This window comes from Oryctolagus cuniculus, chromosome 2 (genome assembly GCF_051225735.1).
Source record: "Oryctolagus cuniculus isolate XC-2025 breed Fujian yellow rabbit chromosome 2, ASM5122573v1, whole genome shotgun sequence".
In the NCBI taxonomy this organism is placed as follows: Eukaryota; Metazoa; Chordata; class Mammalia; order Lagomorpha; family Leporidae; genus Oryctolagus; species Oryctolagus cuniculus.
The window spans coordinates 168,453,576-168,474,597 of record NC_142868.1 but is presented as its reverse complement, the minus strand read 5'-3'; the positions used below and the strand labels follow the sequence as shown (position 1 = coordinate 168,474,597).

The following is a 21,022-nucleotide window of genomic DNA, read 5'->3' as shown; positions in this document are numbered from 1 at the left end:
GAGCCCAGTGGGAGCTACCAAGGGTTGGATCCAGAAGTACTATTCTGTTCTCAGGATGCTGAGCTATATGGGCTTGGATGTGACCTTGACTTGGGCAGGCTGGGAGCCAAGGAGCACCTCAAGGAACCAACTGCAGTGAGACATTGTCAGTGTTGGTCCTCCTGACCACAACCCTGTGCTGACAGGATCAGAGCCACTACCTGAACCCAAGCAGTTAGGGCAGAAGAAGGTGTGTTCCTTGGCCTACCTAAGCTTTCTGTGACAGGTATCTACCAACAGAGCAACACCAAACTGGATTTAGAGTGCAGTTCTTCCAAATCAACATTTGGACTGTTCACAGTGAAAATCTTGGGGCTGTAACACGAGATTCTAATTTTAATCATTCATCTTGAGATGTTTGGTATCAAGGCAAAAAGTCCTCAAAGCTTGATCCTGGATCCTGGATAACATCAGCACATCAGTCTGAATCTTTTTTTTTTTTTTTTTTTTTTTTGACAGGCAGAGTGGACAGTGAGAGAGAGAGACAGAGAGAAAGGTCTTCCTTTGCCGTTGGTTCACCCTCCAATGGCCGCCGCGGCTGGTGCACCACGCCGATCCGATGGCAGGAGCCAGGTACTTAGCCTGGTCTCCCATGTGGGTGCAGGGCCCAAGCACTTGGGCCATCCTCCACTGCACTCCCAGGCCACAGCAGAGAGCTGGCCTGGAGGAGGGGCAACCAGGACAGAATCCGGCGCCCCGACCGGGACTAGAACCTGGTGTGCCGGCGCCACAAGGCGGAGGATTAGCCTAGTGAGCCGCGGCACCGGACCAGCCTGAATCTTATCTGACTGCAGCATGGGAAGGAAGGACACTTGTGTTCCAGCCATAACTGCGCAAATGACCAAGTCAGAGGACTTCTTTCAGCCTTCTCAGTTTGCATACCTGGAGAAAGGCAATACTTTCCAACTTACCTGGGAGTGTTTCAACAATGACATTGAGTAATGCAGGCAAAGATCTGTGATAAAAATGCAAAGTACTATGTTCAAGAGGAGATGATCATTAACGATTGTTAATTCTTTGTCCATGTGTGCTAGCAAATTGCTGTGTGAAATCTCAAGAACACCAGTCAGTCAAACTAGTGTCAGAAGATTTAATCATCACCTTGTCTATTTAGAAGGATTCTCTGAAGACTTGATGTATTTCTTCTCTTTCTAATATGTCCGTGTATCTCTTCTGTGTGTGTGTGTGTGTGTGTGTAAAATTTTCAATGGCATAAGAACTAGATTTCAGGGAGTATTTTTAAAATGTATTTTATGCTAAGAATATCTTCTTTTTAAACGATTTTTTGAATTTACTTGAAAGGTGGAGTTACAGAGAAAGGAGGAGAGACACACACACAGAAAGAGAGAGAGAGAGAGAGAGAGAGAGAGAGAGAGATCCTCCATCTGCTGATTCATTCCCCAGATGGTTGCAATGGCCGGGACTGAGACAGGCTGAAGCCAGGAGCCCAGAACTTCCTCCAGGTCTCCCACGTGGGTGCAGCAGCCCATGCACTTGGGCCATCTTCCACTGCTTTCCTAGGTACATTAGCAGGGACCTGGATCAGAAGTGGAGCAGCCGGGTTTCAAACCAGCACCCATATGGGATGCCAGCATTGCAGGTGGAGGCTTAAATCTGCTAGACCATAGCACTGGCCCCAAGGATATCTTTCTCAGATGTTCTCTCCAACATCAACCTAAAATCAAAGGTTACTGTGAAGCCTACAGGGTAACCTGGCCTTTTATATAACCCTGTCCTGTGATGTTATAGGAAGCACAATACTGTGTTACCGTGGTTAAGTCACCGCTTGTGATGCTGGCATCCCCTATCAAAGCACCAGTTCAAGGCCAGGCTGTTCCACTTCTGATCTGACAGTCTCCTAATGCACCTGGGAAGGCAGCAGAAGATGGCCCAAGTGTTTGGGCACCTGGCCTGGCCCATGCCCCCTGCCATTGCAGCCAGGGAGTGAATCAGCTGATGGAAGATCTCAAGATCTCTTTCTCTCTCTACCTCTCTCTCTCTGTCGTGTGTCTGTGTGTGTATGTGTATGTGTGTGTGCATGACTTTCAAATAAAAAAAATAAATAAATTGGCTGGCACTGTGGCTCAATAGGCTAATCCTCCACCTTGTGGCGCCGGCACACCAGGTTCTAGTCCCGGTCGGGGCGCCGGATTCTGTCCCGGTTGCCCCTCTTCGAGGCCAGCTCTCTGCTGTGGCCTGGGAGTGCAGTGGAGGATGGCCCAAGTGCTTGGGCCCTGCACCCCATGGGAGACCAGGAGAAGTACCTGGCTCCTGCCATCGGATCAGTGCAGTGCGTGGCCGCAGCGTGCCAGCCACGGCGGCCATTGGAGGGTGAACCAACGGCAAAGGAAGACCTTTCTCTCTCTCTCTCTCTGTCCACTCTGCCTGTCAAAAATAAATAAATAAATAAAACTTTCCTTAAAAATGAACAGGAAAAGCTGAGGTGACAATTGTTTGGAAAGAAGCCTATGCTTGAAGCAGAGATCACTGTTGCTCAGCCTAGACCATGGCCTCTATTTCTTAAAAACAAAGCAAAAAACCCTCTAGAGATCCAACAAGTAATTTGCAATGGAAAAAGAGAGAGGGGTGGATTAAAGAGATTGAAGAGACTTAAAGTCTGTTGATGTATTCTGTGTACTTCCTGATAACGCTCAGAGAAGGAAACTTTCTCTCTGTGGAATTCTTCCTGAAACCCATAATCCTAGCCCAATCATGAGAAAACATCAGAAAAATCCAAATTGAGGGATTTGCTACAAAAGATCTGACTGATATTCTTCAAAACTGTCACAAATCAGAGGAGTCAAAGGAACCATGATGACTGGACAGATGCTCTCTGGTCTTCCAAACTGGATCTTGGAACCAAAATGGGACAATAGGGGAACAACTTCTAATATCTGATGAAAGCCTACAATGTGGGCAACAGCAACATGCCAACATTACTCTCTTAGTTTTGACAAATATCAGGAAAAAATTTGAAATACACATATAGTTTTTTTTCCTAATATGCATTTTTCATTAAACTTTTTGAAGAACCCTCAGGTGCATATTTTTCAACTATGTTGTACCAAATAGATGTATCTTTGAATTAAATTTTCCATGAACCATTTTGTCCTTGCATGCCATGATTATGTAAAGTGCTAATATAGGGGGAATTAGGTAAAAAGCACACAGGAACTATCTATATTACTTACAGCTTTTCTGTAAATCTTCAACTACTTCAAACTAAACAGTTTACTTTTAAAAAGAAGAAAATATTCAACAAAAATATCAACTATTCATGATTAAACTATTGAAAAAATTCATTTTGGGAGCCAGCGTTGTAGCATAGCAAGTAAAGCCTCTGCCTGTGATGCCAGGATCTCAAATGGGCATGGATTCAAGTCCTAGTTGCTCTACTTCCATTCCAGCTCCCTGCTAATGTATCTGGGAAAAGCAATGGAACATGGCCCAAGTGTTTGAGACACTGCCACCCATGTTGGAAACCCAGAAGAAGCTCCTGGCTTCTGGCTTCAGCCTGGCCCAGCCCCAGCCATTGCAGTCATTTGGGGAGTGAACCAGTGGATGGAAGACAGACTCTCTCTCTCTCTCTCCCTTTCTCTCTCTCTCTCTCTCTCTCTCTCCTGTAGCTCTGCCTTTCAAATAAATAAATCTTTCTTTAAAAAATTCATTTTTGAGGCAGGTGCCGTGGCTCACTTGGCTAATCCTCCGCCTGTGGTGCCAGCATCCCATATGGGTACCAGATTCTAGTCCTGGATGCTCCTCTTCCAATCCAGCTCTCTGCTGTGGCCCAGGAGGGCAGTGGAGGATGGCCCAAGAGCTTGGGCTCCTGTACCCGCATGGGAGACTAGGAAGAAGCACCTGCCTCCTGGCTTTGCATCAGCGCAGTGCCGACTGTGGTGGCCATTTGGGGAGTGAACCAACGGAAGGAAGACCTTTCTCTCTGTCTCTCTCACTGTCTAACTCTACTTGTCAAATAAAAAAAAAGGAAATATATATTCACACAAAATCTCATACATGAATGTTCATAGCAGCATTACTAATAACAGTTCTAAAGTAGAAGTAAACCTAAATGTTTGTTAAACAAGGAATGCATAAATAAAATGTGGTGTATCCATACAACAGAATGTTTTTCAGGTATAAAAAGGAATGAAGTCCCTTCATGTGCTATATCATGGATGGACTTGGAAAATATTGTGTTAATGAAAGAATTCCATCACAAAAGATCATGTACTGTATGATTCCATTTCTATGAGATGTCCAGAACAGGCAAATCTACAGAGGCAGAAAGTGGATAAGTAGTTGCTAAGGACTGGGGGTACAGAGCATGGTGGTAGGGGTAAGCAATAACTGCTGTAGGTACTGGATAACGGTGATAGTTGCACAGCTGTGAATATATGAAAATCCTCTGAATTGTAAGTTTTTTAAAAGTGAATTTTATAGATAACAAATTGTGTGTCAGTAAAAAAATTCTCAAAAATTGTTGGATGGTGGGACTGTACGTAATTTTCACTTCTTCATGTATATATTTCAGTGCTGCCTGAATTTTTCATAATAAGCAAGCATCATTTTTATATTCAAGGAGAAAAAAATCAAAGTATTCTAGTTAGCAGAAATATAAAAATATCAGCTGCACAAAATAAAGCTCCCTTGAAAGTTCATTGGATTGTATTTCATACATCCTAATCTCGAGTACTTGCAGGTTAAAAATTTGAACCATACTTGAGTTAAGCACTTTAAATAAATCATCACCTTTGTCTATAATTAACATGGAAAAGTGTATCAGAAATTATGGAAATATCTGTAATCAGGGGAAAATGAAAATGGCATTTATAAGGGGTATTCATGGTCAACACCAATATACTTCATAGGAAAAATGGTTTTCCAAAAAGTGAGAGTGAATCAGTAGCGTATTAGTCTCCATATTCTTGCTTTTGTGGGTAGGGAAAAGTCAAAACCAAGCTTCAACTCTTAGTCCTTCCATAAGAAAAATCCCAAATATAATAACATCTTTTGTCCAAGGATTCCATTTCACTTTTGAGTCAACACAAGAGGAAATATCCCAGCCAGGAAAATTGTTTTTCAGTTTTAGGTTGTGGGTAGGAAAAAAAAAAAAGATAGAGGACTGGGTGCAGGGTGGATCCAGAGGAGTGAGACAGAGATCCAGTGCAGAGGAGTCAAGCTGATATCAGAGTTTGGGATGACTTTCTGTGGTTAGGGTCTGAAATTTTTTAAATTATTTATTTATTTTTTTGACAGGCAGAGTTAGACAGTGAGAGAGAGAGAGAGAGAGAGAGAGAGAGAGAGAGAGAGAGAGAGAGAAAGGTCTTCTGTCGCTCCCCCTCTTCGTGGAGGAACGACACAGAACCCTGCGCTGTTCTTTCGTCTACTCGGCCCTCCCCGGGTTTGCTGCTGGTTCTTCCCGGGTTGGCTACTATCCCTTCCACCTCCGTGGAAGGGCAGTTCCCCCTGGCCACATTCCCCACTTCCGCAGGGGAGCGGCACACCGCCGGCCGGTTCTCTCGGGGGCTGCACGGGTTCCCTTAGATGTTCCCCATAGATGTTCCTGGTGCATGCCGTCTCTCTCCTCCTTTATAGTCCTCTTCCACCAATCCTAACTCGGCTGCCCACACGCCGAGTATGCTGCTCTCCAATCAGGAGCAAGTCCTACAGTTTATTGGCTGAACTGGAGGCAGCTGCGTAGAAGCTGTTTTCTCCTCTCCCAGCGCCATATTGTGGGAGAGCAGATGCATAGAATAAGTCTTAATTCCAGTAACTTAGTCTAGTCCGAATTGCTCCCCACAGTCTTCCTTTTCTGTTGGTTCACCCCCCAAATGACTGCTACGGCCAGCGCACTGCGCCGATCCAAAGCCAGAAGCCAGGTGGCTCCTCCTGGTCTCCTGTGTGGGTACAGGGCCCAAGCACTTGGGCCATCCTCCACTGCACTCCCGGGCCACAGCAGAGAGCTGGACTGGAAGAGGAGCAACTTGGACAGAATCCGGCACCCTGACCGGGACTCTAGAACCCCGTGTGCCGGCGCCACAGGTGGAGGATTAGCCTACCAAGCTAGTGGCTGCAGATACAACCTGAAGCACCTAGCCTACCTACTTGACAGGAATTCTTCCCGGGACCCAGAAAGTGCTGTGGACACTTCTGTATTCAAGACTGAAGGTCAGTGGCTAGTGTCTCTGCCGGAGTCTTCTCAGTGAACAGTGTTAAAGGAGGCGGGGAGTAGGGGCCATTGTTGTGGTGAAGCAGGTTAAGCAACCACCTGCAATGCTGATATCCTATATGAGTGCCAGTTCAAGTCCTAGCTATTCCACTTCTGATCCAGCTCCATGCCAATGGCCAGGAAGACAACAACAACAGAGGGCCCAAGTGCTTGGGCCCCTACCACCCATGTGGGAGACCCAGCTGAAGTTTCTGGCTTCTTGCTTCAACCTTGCTCAGCCCTGGCTGTTGTGGCCACCTGGGGAGTGAACCAATGAAGTAGAAGATTCTCTCTCTCTCTCTCTCTCTCTCTGTAACTCTGCCTTTCAATAAATAAATTTTTTAATATAAAAGGGGAGATAAACAATCCAACAGCCCAAGAGGCATGATAGATACCCTCCTGAACAGGCATGGCCTTTGTTTGCCAGAAATATAGAGCGAACTATGGCAGCTGAGAAAGACCAACCTGCAATCAGCAAAAAACTAGTGATTGGAAGAATTGTCCTATGTGTAGGTAGATACAGGCCCATGTTTCTAGAAAGGCCACAGCTTAGATTCTTTACAAATAGCACACCATAAATCTAATTGGCTCAAACATTGCTGTTAGCACAGTTTTAAACTGAAAGGTCAAATGGAGTGAAGAAAAGTAATAGGCCCTGTGTCTTAACAGAATTTTGTGAAATGTTCTTTGGCCAGAAGCATTCATACGTGCTGCAGTGATGTAGCCTATTATTCATGATTTATTATTTGAACAAGAAAGGGCAGAGAAGTTGTTCTCCTGTATAGCTCTGGCAAGAAAATGCAAGGTCTCGTTATGCCCTTCCTAAAGCAACTTCCTGAAGCACAAAGCCAAATCCACAAACAAGTACTGCAGCTCAGGCCATTTTTTGCCTGCCATTACCCATAATATTATGCTAATTCTCATCTGCAACACAGATTACATTAGAAGGTGTAACAAGAAGCAATCAATGTTTATAAAGTATGTTTTCTCCTTATCCCCACCTGACGGTGCCCCAGAGGTTGCATAAACCTCCAAGTCTAACATCAGAGGTGGCTTAGTATATGCCTGACTGCTGAAGCTTTGTATTGTGGGCTTATTGTTAAACCCAGACTTCATAACATGGCTCCCGTACTTTTCCCATGCTTACTAAAGTGATTTTGTAAATATGATTTAAAATTTTTTTGACCTGCCTAAAGGATACCCAAATCATGGGAATGATTTCTTTATTTTTTAAATTTTCACTTTATTTGAGAGGAATAGAGACACACAGAGAGAAACAAACAGAATCTTCCATGTGCTGATTCACTCCCCAGATACTGTAACAGCAGGGGCTGAATCTAGGAACCCAGAACTCCATATGGGTCTTCTACATGGTGGCAGGAACCCACATACTTGAGTCTCCCAGGGTGCACATTAGCAGGAAGCCAGAATTGGAAGCAGAGCCTGGACTCAAACCCAGGCACACCAATATGTGACGCAGGAGTCTTAACCACTGTACCAAATGCCCAGCCCATGAATTCTTTATTCTTCCTTCACATCTAAGGTACAAGTCTTTGTACTTTCAAAAAATTAGAATTTTAATTTTGGTTTAAAAATGCATAACATAAAATTTACCATCTAAAACATTTTTATGTGAATTATTTCGCTTTTGATACTTATTGGGAGGGCAACTTCCAGCAGCTGCAGGGATAGAAGGGTACTTCAAAAAGTTTATGAGGAGCTGGCTCTGTGGTGTAGTTGATTAAGCCTCCACCTATAGCACCAGCATCCCATGTGGGAGTCAGTTTGAGTCCTCACTGCTCTGCTTCCTATCCAGCTCCCTACTAATAGCCTGGGAAATCAGTGGAAGATGGATTAAGTTCTTTGTCCCCTGCACCTATGTGGGAGACCCAGAAGAAGCTACTGGCTCCTGGTTCCTGGCTCCTGCAGCCATTTGGGAAGTAAACCAGCGGGTGGAAGACTTCTCTTTCTGTCTCTCCCTCTCTCTGTAACTGTGCTTCTCAAATAAATAAATAAATACATACATGTTTTTAAAAGGTTTATTAAAGATAAATTTGTCATTAAAAGGGGCGGGTATTGAGGCAGGCATAGCAGACTAGGCCATTGCTTGGGATGCCTATCTCGCATATTGGAGTGCATGACTTGCCTCCCAGCCATTATGCTTCAGATCCAGCTTACCACTAATGTATCCTGGTAGGCAGTGATAATGACCAAGTACTTGCGTCCCTGCTATCTACATGGGAGACCTGGATGGAGTTCCAGGAATTGGTTTTGGTCTGGCCCAACCCTGACTATTGTGGGCATTTAGGAAGTGAATAAGAAGATGGAAGATCTCTCTCTCTCTCTCTCTCTCTCTCTCTCTCTCTCAGTGTGTGTGTGTGTATGTGTGTGTGTGTGTGTTGCTCTTTCAAATAGGTACAATATAAACATCCTTGAAAATATGTAAGTTTATTTAGGTACAAAAAGACTTTTGAAATTTATGCCTTTTTTTGTGTGATATGTATTTTCCATGAACTTTTTGAAGACCCCCGATTTTGTGCTGATTTTATTCAAGTACCATAAACTGTGCCTGGCATGTAGCAAGCTCTCAATAAAAAAAGTATTTTTAGGTGAATGACATACCATTGGAGCACATAGTGTAAAAATGTCCTGCCCACGCCACCCTCATGTAGTAAGACGGGTTGTATGAACTAACCACACTTTTCCTGGCTTCTTTTGATGAATGACAAGTGAGGCTGAAAAGAACTCTGGCTTGTGGCCACAGTTCTGAGTTTTCTGTCTGTGAAGCTAATTGGCTCACAGGGTCAAGTCCATGATTTCTAACAGCATTTAATACCTGCTGGATATGCTTGATTAGGTGGTACTGTGCTTCCATCATCATCAGCCACCCTGCAATATTTGTGTAATCAAACCAACTCCAAGGGGAGGAATGCAGGGACTAACATGGAGGACAGGGCCAGGAGAGTCTGTGTGTTGGGTTAGAGAGTAGCAGAGACATGCTGAGCAGAAGGCCTCAGTTAATACTTAACTCTCTCAGCCAGTGACAATCAGTCACTTGAGAAGCCTTACATGCAATCATGCCCTACTCACTCCTGGTACTTTCTTCAGACCAATTAGAAAAGTGCAGGTATTTTACAGTGCTCCTTGGGTGATTCTAAAGTGAACCTGGATGGAGAATCTGCTCTGTCTGGGCTGTCCACAAAGCCCTTTATTAGAACAGAGTGACATGGAGTTATCTGTGAAAACCAACTCAGTGGAGAGTAGTGGGTCCCAAGCTCTGCACTTTGGAATCAACTGGGGAGCTCCAAAAACCACCTGTACCAGGGCCCCACCTCGAGAGGTGATTGAGTGGGTCTGGGGTACAGTGTGGGCTTGGGAGTGCCAACACATCCCCCAGGTGACTCTAATATACAGATAAGACATGAATGATTAGAAATACAGAATCTCTATCCTCATCCTAGATCTACAGAAGCAGAAGCTGCATATAAAAATGTTTAAATTGTGGTGAAATACAAATTGTATTTACCATCTTAGCCATTTTTTTTTTTTTTTGACAGGCAGAGTGGACAGTGAGAGGGAGAGACAGACAGAAAGGTCTTCCTTTTCCGTTGGTTCACCCCTCAATGGCCGCTGCAGCCAGCGCGCTGTGGCCTTCCCACCGCGCTGATCTGAAGCCAGGAGCCAGGTGCTTCCTCCTGGTCTCCCATGCGGGTGCAGGGCCCAAGGACTTGGGCCATCCTCTACTGCACTCCCGGGCCACAGCAGAAAGCTGGACTGGAAGAGGAGGGAGCAACTGGGACAGAATCCAGCGCTCCAACCAGGACTAGAACTCGGTGTGCCGACACCGCAGGTGGAGGATTAGTCTACTGAGCTGTGATGCCAGCCCATCTTAGCCATTTTTAGTGTATATAATTTAGTAGTGTTAAGTAGATTCACATTATTATGTGACCAGTCACCACAACTGTTTCAAATTTTTACTTATTTTCACTTGTTATTTGCAAGGCAGAGGAAGAGAGAGAGAAAGAGAAGGAGGGGAGGAAAGAAGTAGAGACACACACACAGAGTTTTATTGTTTTCCGTGAAAGGATAAGAGAATGCTCTTAGAACTTTTAAGTGAAAAGAAATAAGATTTGTATGAGGAAAGGCGACTCTGCTATACTATATGTATTTTCTAATTTGTAATCTTCACATTCCAAAGTGAGCAAGTGAGCACATTTAAATGTTAAATATTTTTTAATTTACTTTTTTTTTTTTTTTTTTTACAGATGGAGTTAGTGAGAGAGAGAGACAGAGAGAAAAGGAGAGAAAAGTCTTCCCTCCGTTGGTTCACTCCCCAAATGGCCGCTACGGCCGGTGTTGCGCTGATCCAAAGCTAGGAGCCAGATGCTTCCTCCTGGTCTCCCACACAGGTGCAGGCGCCCAAGCACTTGGGCCATCCTCCACTGCCTTCCCTGGCCACAGCAGAGAGCTGGACTGGAAGAGGAGCAACCGGGACTAGAACCTGGTGCCCATATGGGATGCCGGTGCCACAGGCGGAGGATTGAGCAAGTGAGCCATGGCGACGGCCCCGTGAATGTATGTTTTCAATTCTCTTGGCCTAAGAACATTTTCATAAACATCATTTCAGACTTTTTCTATGCATACCTATATGCATACCTATGCAACCAGGACTAGAACCTCGTGCCCATATGGGATGCCAGCGCCGCAGGTGGAGGATTAGCCAAATGAACCATAGCGCTGGCCCCGAATTTAGTTTTTTGATTTTTGATTTGAAAGGCAGAAACAGAGAGAGAGAGATCTTTTATCCACTGGGTCAGGATCTTTTATGCGCTTGTTCACTCCCAAATGCAACAATTGAAGCTGGGTCAAGCAGAAGCCAGGAGCCCAGTACTCAATCCAGATCTTCTGCATGGGTGGCAGGGACCCAAGTACTTGAACCATCATCATCTGCTGCCTCCCAGAGTGCACATTAGCAGGAAGCTGGAATTGGAAGTAGAACTGGACCTGAACCCAGGCACTCTGATCCGAGACGCGGATGTTGTAAGCAGAGTCTCAGTTGTTGCCCCAAACTCCTGCCCCAGCACTCTTGTCATATTGCAAAACTGAAGCCCCATGCCATTGAACAACTTCTGTTTCTCTTCTGCACACCTTGGCAAACATCATTCTGTTTCTATGATTTTGACTACTCTAAGTACCTCATGTAAGAGGTATCACAGAATATTTGTCTTTTGTGGATGGCTGATTTTACTTAGCATAATGTTCTCAAGGTTCATTTGTGTTGTCACAGGTGTCAGAATTTTCTTACTTTTTAGGACTGAATTATATTCTTTTATATGTATATACAATGGTTTGCTTATCCATTCATCAGTGGACAGACATTTGGGTTGCTTTCATCTCATGGCTATGGGGAATAGTGCTACGATGAACATGGATATACAAATATGTGAGCCTGTGCTTTCTTTTATTTTGGGTATATATTCAGGAGTGGAAATGAGGGGGTCATATGATAATTACATGTTTACTGTTTTGAGGAATTGCCATAATGTGGTCAATCATTGCTATACCATTTTGCATTTCTACCAACAGTACGTTATGTTTTCTGTGTCTCCATATCCTTTCCACACTTACCATTTTCTTTCTTTCTTTTTTATTTAATTTTTGATGGCAGCTATCCTAATGAGTGTGAGTTATAGAATCTGCATTTTAACCAGTTCCTGAGGTGATTGTTTGATTGACATTGAAGAAGCTGCTCATGTTGTTTCTCTGCCTGGCTCAAGGCCGCCGCTGACTCTGCATTCTCCCATATATTGCAGCATTGAGTATGGTTTTTTTCTCTTCAATGTTTGTTAGGTTTTCCGTTTTTACACAAATCAGTGTTATGACCCGAGCCTGTTCGACCTCTGTCCTTGTGCACCAGGCAGCCTTGGTGCGAAGTGCCCTCTGGCTCAGATCTAGAGGATTGATTGTTTTTTTTTTTTTCTTTTTTTTTTTGTATGGATCTCATAAATACATAGTAATTCTTCCCACTGCACCTGCCCTCCCATCCACCCCTCCCACTCCTCCCTCTCCTGCTTAGTCTAAGAAAGAAAAAGAAACAAAAAGAAAGGAAAAAAGAAAGAATGGAATAAAAAAACTAAGAGAACTGTTTCTCTACAGTCTAGACAAAGTCTGTTCTTTGTTATTGCTTCTCCAAGGTAATTTCACCTTTTTTCCCCTCCCTCTTTTCCCCTCCTTCCTCCCCTTTCTTTCTTTTTAGAAACTTAATCGTCTTTAAAGAACAACCCAACTATGATATATCTTTTGCAAGCTCTTAGACATCACTATAACTTATGAGACATAATAAATCCTCCATTTAATACACTGAAAGGAAGTGATTCTTGAGAACAAGTTTTACTATTAAGTTTCATGATACAACTCTTGGGGACAGAGGTCCTGCATGGGAAGTTAGTGCACAGTGACTCTTGTTTATTTTACAAATAACACTCTTATATAAGACGTCAGTGATCACTCAAGGCTCTTGACATGAGCTGCTTGGCTACGGAAGCCTTTTGGATCCACTAGCTCAATAAGGCCATAAGCAAAATGGAAATTCTCTCCTCCCTTCAGAGAAAAGTGCAGAGGATTGATTCTTTTTATTTATTTAATTTTTTTTGGCAGGCAGAGTGGACAGTGAGAGAGAGAGAGAGAGAGAGAGAGACAGAGAGAAAGGTCTTCCTTTTCTGTTGGTTCACCCCTCAAATGGCCGCTGCTGCTGGCTTGCTGCGACTGGCGCACCGCGCTGATCCAAAGCCAGGAGCTAGGTGCTTCTCCTAGTTTCCCATGCGGGTGCAAGGCCAAAGGACTTGGGCCATCCTCCACTGCACTCCTGGGCCACAGTAGAGAGCTGGACTGGAAGAGGAGCAACCGGGACAGAATCCGGCGCCCCAACCAGGACTAGAACCGTGGGGTGCCGGCACCACTGGTGGAGGATTAGCCTATTGAGCCACAGTGCCGGCCGAGCATTGATTCTTAACTCAAGGAGAAACCAAAGCCTGCTCCCAAGGGTCCATCTGGTCCAATCTTTATAAGAAGAAAGGATAAAAAGAACCTGTCTAAGCAGCTCAAAATAATGAAAAGAAAGTCCAATGTTTACAATCACCAAACACTATAAAAAGGAATCACCACCAGACGAAATCCCCTTCATCTTCGCTCTCCAAATCTCCATTGCACAGGCCCTGGAGCCACTTGTGCTCCTCCTCTGTCTCTCCCCTCCCACCACCCTTCTCTTTTCCTGTACTTATTAGTACATCTTCCAGTCTCTCTCCATAGTAGGCCTCCTTCTTAGGTCTTTTCATTTTCCAGGGCTGCAACCCAGAAGTCCTGGGACTATCCAGGAAAGCCGTGGTCTCCTGCCTGGCAGGGAGGGGCAGCAGGCAAGGAAAGAGCATTTCTTGTGTCAGAGGGAAAGGTGGAGACTGGGAGTTCTTCTGTGATAGTGACTGTAGCTTGCATGTTTGTCTTCTCTCCTGAACTCTGAGTTCCCTGTATCTTCTACCATGGTCCAGAGTCTGATCCATGTTTCATGCTCAGATATTTGTGAGAGTTGACTTCTCTCTGACCTAATCTAGATAACCTAGGGCCCAACTATTAATTTTGCTGCCAGCACTGAAAAGGATTCTCAAACCACTCAGCTTCCAGCATCACCTGAGATTCACACCCTCCTTTCCCTGATGCCATGGAAATAAATGTTCTCAAGGGTTTTGGTTGCCCTTGCAGTCTCTGGCATGCAGCTGACATTCTCAATGAGACTCCTTGATGGAGGTGATATTTTGAAGATCCAGAAGCCAACATGTCTCTTTGGAAGTGATATTTCACCACTACCTTCTCATCAATAAAAGCAATGCTTGTTTCTGGCTCAGAGCTGAGTACAGATCTTCTTTCTTATTCCTGAACAGTAAATTCTCTAAATTGATTCATTACTATACACCTCTACTCCTAGTGATGGATGGCAGCTTTTCCTTGTCTTTCTTGCTTTTCAACATGGTCGTTAATCTGTGGACCAAAACACAAAAAGGAAAGTACACTGTCTCCATAACACACATATGACCATCTCCTGTGGTCTTCAGGAAGCTGGACCCAGGAAAGAACATTAATATTCACCAACAGAAAAAGCTGCAAATATTCTACTGCTTCCTTAACTTGTAACATCCATCTTCCTGTGGCTCTGAGCATGGAATGATGTGGCAAATATCAGAGCTTACTATAGCAAGTCAATGGGCCGATAAGATGGATGCTGTTTTGTTTCAAAATCGTGCCAAGTTTATGTTGATAAAGTGATTTTCTCCTGGGAATCTAAAAAACATTGCCCATGGTTCTAATGCTATGTGATTCTGACTCTGTCTTGGGTTTACATATGACAGGAAATTAGAACAATATGGTCTCATTCATCTTTATAACTCCTCTAAGGATGGGATTTATAGTGAAGGTAGTATTATTATTATTATTATTATTATTTTTTGCTATTGCAGTCTAGAGAGCTCAAGCTTTCAGTCAAGCCAGCACATCCCATACTGGTTCTAGTACCAAGAGAAAAGGAACGGGCCTGTGCCTATGCCTATAATAACAACAACAAAAACATGACTTTAAAAAATTGCTGTTGTATGATGGGAATGAGGATATTTTGTTAAGCATAGACAGTTGTGTCTCCTACTGAATCTATTCAGGGCTATTGGTTAAAACAGACCTGTTAGTGCCATGGAACTATGGTCATTTACCTAACCACCATTTTGATGGATCTCTTTTAAACTCAAAAGAATGTTTGATTGATACACTAAATTGATTGTATGTGAACCATTTCAGTTAAAATAGTCTTTATAATAGTCCTTGGGAAAAATAATATGAATTTTGATTCTTATTCTTGGGCATTCATTAAATAGGAAAGTCGCAAATATCCCCAAATTCTTTCCATATCCCCTGACTCATGAATTTTGACATGGCCCATATTTTTATTAACAATTCTAGTTAGCTATTAGTACAGAAGACCTGAAATAATCCTTGTACTTTGAACTTGGAGAAGTTTGTTTTCTTCACTTGTAAAAGAAGAAAAAAGATTTGACATAGTTCAAAGGCAGAAATAAAAGGGCTGTCCCTGCTAGGTGAAAGCAAATTGCTTCTGGTGTTTTAGGTTTATTAGGATGGAAAAGGAAACATAAGCCTGGAAGTATGTACTACATGACCAGAGTTATGTCAATTTGCTCCAGTAGGAACAACTTTAGGAAAAGTAGTGGCAACTCAAGTTACTGATTAAGATTTTGGTAATTTCGGGTTTGAGTCCCTGCTCTGCTCCTGATTCCAGCTTCCTGCTAACATGCACCCTGGGCGGCAGCAATGATGGCTCCAGTGGTTGGGTCCCTATCACTCACATAGCATACCCGGAGTGAGTTCCCAGATCCTGAATTTGCTCTGGACAAGCCCAGGCTGATGTGAACCAGTGAATGGGTGATCTCTATTTGTGTCTCTTTTTGCCTTTCAAACAAAAAAACCCTTGAAAACTAGAAAGAGATTTTGATAATCCATAAAATCCAAGTGTTCACTGTACTTGTTAAGCAAGTGAGTTAAACGGGGATGTAATAGAAATCACCACTCCTGCAATTTTCTTTTATTATTTAACTTTATTTTTAAAATTGTCAAAAAATGTGTATCATGCAACATGATGCCTAGGTACACGTATACATCATAGAATGGGAAAATCAAGCTAATTAACGTATGTATTACCTCACATCCTTATCATTCTTTTGTGGTGAGAACATTTAAAATCTACTCCTTTAGCAGTTTTCAAGTACGAGGTATATTGTGTAACCACCAATCTAATTCTGCATCTGTGATTTCAGTGGTTTTAGATTTCACATGTAAGTGAGATCATGTGCTTTTTGTCTTTCTCTGCTTGGCTTATTCACACAACATAGTGTCCTCCAGTTCATCCTTTTTAATGCTGACTAGTATTTCGTTGTATATATGGACCACATTTTCTTTATTTATTAATTTCTTGATGGGCAGTTACATTGATTCCACATTTTGGTTGTTACAAACAATGAGCATGAGAGCAATGAGTGTAAGAGAGCAGATATCACTTTGATACACTGATTTCATATACTTTACATATATATACATATACATATACATATCTATATCTAGAAGTGGGATTGCTGGATCACATGGTGGTTCTATTTTTAATTTTTTGAGAAATCTCAATACCGTTTTCCATAACAGCTATACCAATTTACAATGTCATGAACAGTGTACAAATTCCCTCTTTTCCACATCCTCATCAACATTTGTTGTCTTTTGACTTTTTGGTAATAGCTATTCCAACAGGTTTGAAGTGCTGTTGCATTGTGATTTTGATTTGCTTTTACCTGGGTAGTCATCTTGAACACTTTATCATATATGTGTTAACCATTTGCATGAAGTCTTTTGAAAAATCTATGTTCAATTATTGTGTCCGGTATGAGACCCTTCCCAAAACAACTCACAAAAGGCAGGCTGGATGCAACAGCAAAAGGATTTTATTACCAGCTAGCTGGGACTCTCACCGGCATATGACGTAGTGCAGTGCTGAGGCAAGAAGCCCTGCCCCTCCCCCTCCCAGCATTTTTATGCACTCAGTAAACAAGTACATAGGTCACTACACTCGTAGGCAAGTTCCTTATTCCTTATATGGCAGTTACCTAAATCTGTGCATTTTATTGGTGCAATTGAGCAACTTAGGGGCTAGGTGTCACACAGGAAGGTGGAAGAATCTAAATTCCAGGTATAGTTTTACTCCCATACCCTCAGGCCTGTCTTTTCTGGCTTAAAATAAGGCCTGAGATGGAGGAACAGTGGTTCTCACAACAGGTCCTAAAAGCTCCTAAGACCAAAATTTAGCCTGACTTTAATATGTTGCCCCATATTTCATATCACTTAATCTTAATATACTATACATTACTAAGTCTTAATTCCAAATGTACTTAATCTAAACTAATTTAGAGTTTAAATTAATTACTTATTAACTGAACTCCACAACATCCTTTGCCCATTTTTAAAACCAGTTTATTTATGTTATTACTACTGAGTTATTTGAATTCCTTATGTATTTTGGTTATAAACTCCTTGTAATATGTATGGTTTGCAAATATTTTTTCTCATTCCATTGATTGTTTATCCAATCTGTTGATTGTTTTCTTTGCTATGCAGAAGCCTTTTAGTTTAATGTAATCCTACTTGTCTTTATTGGCTTTTGTTGCCTTAGCTTTTGTGGTTACAGCTAACAAATCTGTGTATAGTCCAGTATCATGGAGCTTTTCCCCTATGTTTTCTTCTAGTAGTTTTATACTTTCAAGTCTTATATTTAAGTCTTTAGTAAATTTTGAGTTGATTTTTATATATGATGAGAGATAGGAGTCTAATTTTATTTTTCTGCAAGGAGGCATCTAATTTTCCCAACATCTTTCTTGTTTTTAAAGATTTATTTATTTACTTTGAAAGTAAGAAGTACAGAGATAGAGGGAGAGATAGAGATAGAGATAGAGAGATAGAGAGAGAGAGAGAGAGAGAGAGATCTTCCATCCACTGGTTCACTCCCTAGATGGCCCAGTGGCCAGCACTGAGCCAGGCCAGGATCCAGATGCTTCTTCCAGGTCTTCTATCTGGGTGTCAGTGGCCCAGTTTCTTGGGCCATCATCCACTGCTTTCCCAGACCATTAGCAGACAGCTGGGTAGGAAGTGGAACAGCCAGGCCACAAACTGGTTCCCATAACAACATTTTTTTTTAAAGATGTATTTATTTTAATTATTTGAAAGGTGGAATCACAGAGAGGAAGAGAGGGGGGAGAGAGAGAGAGAGATTGATTTTCTGTCCACTGATTCTTTCCCCGAATGTCCACAATGGCTGGGACACAGGAGCCTGAAATTCCACCTTGTTCTCCTAGGTGGGTGGCAGGGGCCCAAGCACTTGGGCCATCTTTTACTGTCTTCCCAGGCACATTAGCAGGGAGCTGGATGGGAAGGGGAACAGCCAGGACTCACTTGTGCTCATAGGGGATGCCAACATTGCAGGCATCTGCTTAACCCTCTGCATCACAACACTGTCACCCTCAACATCATTTACAAAGAAAATTTCTCCTTTCCCCATTATGTTTTTGACATGTATGTTCAAAATTAGTTTACTGTAAATGCATGGATTTGTTTCAGTGTTCTCTATTCTGTTCCATTAGTCTACATTTATGTTTTTATGTATTATCATACTTCTTTGAGTATTACAGCTTTGAAGTAGATTTTGAAACCAGGTAGTGTGAAGCCTCTGGCTTTGTTCTTCTTGCTCCAGATTTTTGGCAATTCATGGTCTTTTATGGCTCTATAAAAATTTGAGGTCTTTTTTCCTATTTCTGTGAATAATATCCTAGGAATTTTGGTATGGGTTTCGTTGACCAGTTTGCATAGTGTGGACATCCCAACACCATTATGTTTTCTAATCCATGGACATGGGATATCTTTCCATTTATTTATGTTTTCTTCAGTTTCTTTCACCAGTGCTTTATAGTTTTCAGTATACAGATGCTTTCTATTTAAAATTATTCCAAAATATTATATATTTTTCATGCTTATTATCAGTGGAATTGCTTACTTAGTTTTTGTTTTTTGAATAGTTTGTTTCTAGTGTGTAACAATACTACTGTACATACTACAGTAATGAACTACTGGGTTTATTTCATATCCTGCAACTTTATTGAGCTCATTTATTAGTTCTAATCAATTTACTAGAACTTTTTATTTTTTATTAGAACTATTTATTATTAAATTTATTCATTTATTCTAATCTGTTTCTCCTGGAGTCTGTAGGGCTGCGGTTTTCACTGATGATGTGAGTAATTTCCAGAATTCTCTTAAAAATGTAGTGTTGTTTTGTTTTACTAATTTTTTATAAAGTCTAGCACTTGGAAGGAAACAATAGTGCTTACTTTGTGTCAAGAGGCCAATTTGTGAGGATTCTGTCATTCACTGGATTTATCCATTCAACCTATGAATCTGGAAGTGGAGGTAATGGCTGGAGATTGGAGTCACAGAAACTATGTGCCCACCATGAGATAGACTTGGCTTCAAACTCCATTTACCACTGGATACCCATAGATAAGGCTGTGCTCTGAACAGAGTAACCAGAAATATTCTGGGACCCCACAGATTTGCACAAATTCAAACCCGTGTCCAATAATTTGTGAAAAGCATAGATATTTCATTTTTTGTAGTACATAGTTAGGTTAATAAATGTACTCAGGTTCTTACAGGAGAAGGGTAGAGGAACATTTTCATGGTTTCTTAGTATGTTCTTCCTCAAAGATCCTCCCTTTCATTCACTGAATTGACAGCCTGGAGAGGCTTGTGCTGCGGTGAAGTGGGTTAAGGCACTATCTGTGACGCTGGCAGTTATCTTCTTAGAACTGTACCCATGAAATACCTGATATCTGTTCTCTTTATTTAACAAAAATGAAAAAAAGTTAAAAAAGAAATGTGTCCAAGCTATTTTGGGGGCATCTGGTGAGGGGGCTGGAGGCTAAAAAGTGGGAGATAAATAATAAATTATTTGTTGAGTTGGGTGGTAGGTGAACAAGTATTCATTATTTTCTAATACTTTGTAATGAATAAATATGTGCATTAGTTTGGGTTATCCAGAGAAACAGAATCAATAAGGATCTATGAGGGTACTTAAGAGAGCTGTGGAAAAATGGAATTAAAAGATATTATACATTCTCCATGAATTTTTTGAAGACTCCTTTTCTGTCTATTAGGACTATCTACCCATCTATCTACCTGTCTATCTAGGAGTTATGTCATTTTCCTATGGGGAACTGGCTTATGTGATCATAGAGGCTGAGAGGTCCCAAGATGTGAGTAGGCAAGTTGGGGACTCCGGAGAGCCAATGGTATGGGTGCAGTTTAAGTCTGAAAGTAGGCAAAGACCAGTGTCCCAGGTTGAAGACAGGCAGAGAGAAGGAATTCATTCTTACTCAGACTGTTATTCTTTCTTGGCCTTCAATGGATTGGATGAAATCCACCCACACTGGGGAGGGCAGTCTGCTTGGCCTACTAATTCAAACATTAATATAATCCAGAAACATCCTCAACAGACGCACTCAGAATTTATGTTTAGTCAAATATCTGGGCACCTTGTTATCACATCAGACTAACCACCCACCGAGGGCCAGCATTGTGGCACATTAGGTTAAGCCATTGCCTGCAGTACCAGCATCCCATATGGGCACCGGTTTGAGTCCCAACTGCTCCATGTCCAATTCAACTGCCTGCTAACACACCTGAGAATGCAGTAGAAGATGGCTGAAGTGCTTGGGCCCCTGCACCAACATGGGAGATCTGGATGGAGTTCCAGGCTCCTTGCTTCAGCCTGGCCTAATCCCAGCCGTTGTGACCATTTGGAGAGTAAACCATCAGATGGAATGTCTCTTTCTGTCTCTGTCTCTCCCTCTCTCTGTAACTCTGCCTTTCAAATAATTAAATAAACAAATTAATAAATATTAAAAAGATTAACCATCACAATATGATATATATACATTTATATGTATGGTGTGCATTGTGCATTATGTATATAGGTAATGCATTGTTTTTGGTATGAGACACAAAATAGATTTTTGCACAAGAGACTCTCATGGCCACAACAAAACATATGCCTTTTATTTAAGATATTGATTTTGTTTAGGTAGAAATGCTTACGGAAGGAAGTATTTCTTTAAGTTGAAATTAGTC

The 21,022-nt window shown here is 42.1% G+C and overlaps 1 long non-coding RNA gene across 3 annotated transcripts in view; it reads left to right on the top strand.

The window, feature by feature from the left end:
• Positions 1–21,022, top strand: part of LOC103347699 (uncharacterized) — a 227,992-nt gene that overhangs the window by 124,238 nt on the left and 82,732 nt on the right. The window contains exon 5 of one of the 3 annotated variants that reach the window (XR_016229455.1): positions 10,513–11,689. The exons of the other annotated variants lie outside the window; for them this stretch is intronic. This is a non-coding gene — a long non-coding RNA (uncharacterized LOC103347699). Of the gene's footprint in view, positions 1–10,512; positions 11,690–21,022 lie in introns of those variants that run through there. 3 annotated transcript variants of the gene reach the window in all.